The sequence below is a fragment of the Vulpes vulpes genome, chromosome 3 (assembly GCF_048418805.1).
Source record: "Vulpes vulpes isolate BD-2025 chromosome 3, VulVul3, whole genome shotgun sequence".
In the NCBI taxonomy this organism is placed as follows: domain Eukaryota; kingdom Metazoa; phylum Chordata; class Mammalia; order Carnivora; family Canidae; genus Vulpes; species Vulpes vulpes.
In genome coordinates this window covers 15,298,713-15,301,426 of record NC_132782.1, presented here as the reverse complement: position 1 = coordinate 15,301,426, position 2,714 = coordinate 15,298,713, and the positions used below count along the sequence as shown (strand labels likewise).

The following is a 2,714-nucleotide window of genomic DNA, read 5'->3' as shown; positions in this document are numbered from 1 at the left end:
AGAGAGAAACCTCAGAAGGCTTCTGCTCAGCATGGATCCCAACATGGGGCTCTTTCCCACCACCCCTGAGATCACAACTCCAGCCAGCATCAAGTGTCCAACGCTCAACTGACTTGGGCCACCCAGGCTCAGCTTTATAGGTTTTCTTTTGTTTTCTGTACCGTTCATTGGTTGATGAAATCAAGTCATTTCCCCATAGAATTTGTTATATTCTAGATTTGGCTGATTGTATCCTGGAGTGTCACTTAAAATTTTCCTCTGTTCTCTGTATTTCCTATAAACTGAAAATTAGGTCTAGAGGCTTGATGAGATTCTGGCTAGAAATTTTGCTGGTGATTGCTGTGCTCTTACCGCATCGCATCGGGATGCATGTACAGTCTGTTAGTCTCCTTTTTGGAATATTAAAATTAATCACCCGGCTCAAGTATCGTCAGCCTGCTCTATCATCATAAAGTTCTCCATCAGCTTCTCACCTGCTAAATTATTTTAGCAGCTGTCAATGATCATTGATCAGATCCATTATTTCCTTAAGATGACAAAACGGTGATTATCATTCCTTCTGTATTCATTAGTCGGAATTCCTCTAGTAGGAAAAAAAAAGTTTACCACATTCACGTTTTGGTTTCCTTGATGTAGAGCTCATACAGGAAAGGCAGGATATATGCTTGATTTTTCTTCTTTTCACCAATTTTCAGAATAATGAGTTGGTTTCTTGAAATTCTTCAAGAGTAACCATTTACTTTGGCTTCAAGTTTTGAGGTTAGGTTCCCCAAAGCAAGTCCAACAGTGCTGAGGATGGGACTAAATAGCACCGCCTGAGACGGTAACCGGCCCCTAAGCCTGCTGAACTGACTGGTTTGTACAAAGCCTCAGGTAAAATGAGGACAGGGAAGTGTGTATTGAATTTGGCAACAGGAAAGTTATAGGTACCTTGATAATAGTAGTTTCAGTGATATGGTGGGAATGGGTTGTAACAGTGAACGGGAGGTGAAAAACTGGAAAAAGAGAAGGAATGACAACTCTGAGAACTTTTGTTATAAGGGGAACTAAGAGATGAGTTGCTCCCAAAAAGAGTTCTAGGGTCAAATGAGGACTTTTTATAACAAGGGGTTTTTTAAGAAGATGATCCTTGAGCACCTGGGTGGTTCAGTGGTTGAGTGTCTGCCTTTGGCTCAGGTCATGATCTTGGGGTCCTGGGATCAAGTCCCGCATCAAAGTCTGCTAATCCATCTGCCTATGTCTCTGCCACTCTCTCTGTGTCTCTCATGAATAAATAAACAAAATCTTAAAAAAAAAAAAAAAGAGATGATCCTTTACTTCTGAGAATGGTACATTCCATAATAAGAAAGGGAGAAATTGATGACCCATGAATGGGGACAATTGCAAGAATGATGTCCTTGAGAAAAAGACATCCAGAGCATGAGGGGACTAGCCTTTGATAGAGCAATAGCACTTGTATTGTAACAAGTGGGAAAATAGAAAATATTGATAAAGATACTGAAAGAGTTGGTGGTTAGAGTCCCTGTTTAGTTGCTACATTTTATTCAGTAAAGTATGTGATAGATCATTATCTAATAGTTAGGGAGGGTATTTCTTTCTTTTTTTAGAGATTTTATGTATGTATATATGTATTTATATTGAGAGTGCCCCTGCTGCGAGCAGGGGGAAGGCACAGTGGGAGAGGGAGAGAGAGAATCTCAAGCAGACTCTGCACTGAGCACAAAGCCCAACATAGGGCCCAGTCTCACAACCTTGAGATCAGGACCTGAGCCAAAATCAAGAGGCAGCCACTTAACCGACTGAGCCACCCAGGTGCTCTAGGGAGAGTTGGAATTTCTAACAGAAAAAAAGAAAAAGAAAATATAAAACAGTTGATGACTGAGAGAGTGAAATATTGACCTTACTAGGTAGATGTTACACAGTTATTGAGCAAATGCTGAATGCTTCTTTCAACTTTCTGATCATAAATTTAATCCACAACAGCTCCAGTATTCAGCTACTCTGATGCAGGCCTACTAAAAGTCTGGAATTATACTCAGCAAGGGAGGTAAGTATAAAAGAAGTAGAGTTGGGGGTGCCTCGGTGGCTCAGTCAGTTAAGCATCTGACTCTTGATTTCAGCTCAGGTCTTGGGGTTGTGAGATCCAGCCCCAAGTCAGGCTCCACTCTTAGCGTGGAGTCTGCTTGGGATTTTCTCTCTCTCTCTTTCCCTCTGCCCCTTCTACCCCCCACTCTCTCTAGGGTAAATAAATAAGATCTTTAAAAAATCTACTTTTTAACCTAAGTTGCATTTATTTATTTATTTATTTATTTATTTATTATTATTATTATTATTTTTACCCCTGGGGGGCCACAGGGGGTGTCAATGATGCGGGGCTGGGGGTCCCCAGGGCGTCGGGTGCGACCTGGGTGATGCCCGGGACGGGAGGCCACAGCTGGAGGGTCCCCTGTGCAGTGCAGCAGGGGCCCGGGCCCCTCCCCCTCCTGTGGGGCCCGGGGGTCAGCGCAGGACCCCAGCTCGGCTCCCCTGGGGGCCTTGGTGCCTGCGGGGCGGGCTCCCCTCGCCTGCCCGGCGCCAGGCCTGCGCCGGGGCCTCCCTCGCGTGGCCAAAAATATGGAACGCTTCACGAATTTGCGTGTCATCCTTGCGCAGGGGCTATGCTAATCTTCTCTGTATCGTTCCAATTTTAGTATATGTGCTGCCGAAGCGAGCAT

General features: G+C 44.2%; 1 non-coding gene across 1 annotated transcript; it reads right to left on the bottom strand.

The window, feature by feature from the left end:
• Positions 1–2,607: 2,607 nt before the first annotated feature.
• On the bottom strand, positions 2,608–2,714 carry LOC112916586 (U6 spliceosomal RNA). Its single transcript, XR_003234323.2, has one exon. It is a non-coding gene; the product is annotated as a U6 spliceosomal RNA (small nuclear RNA).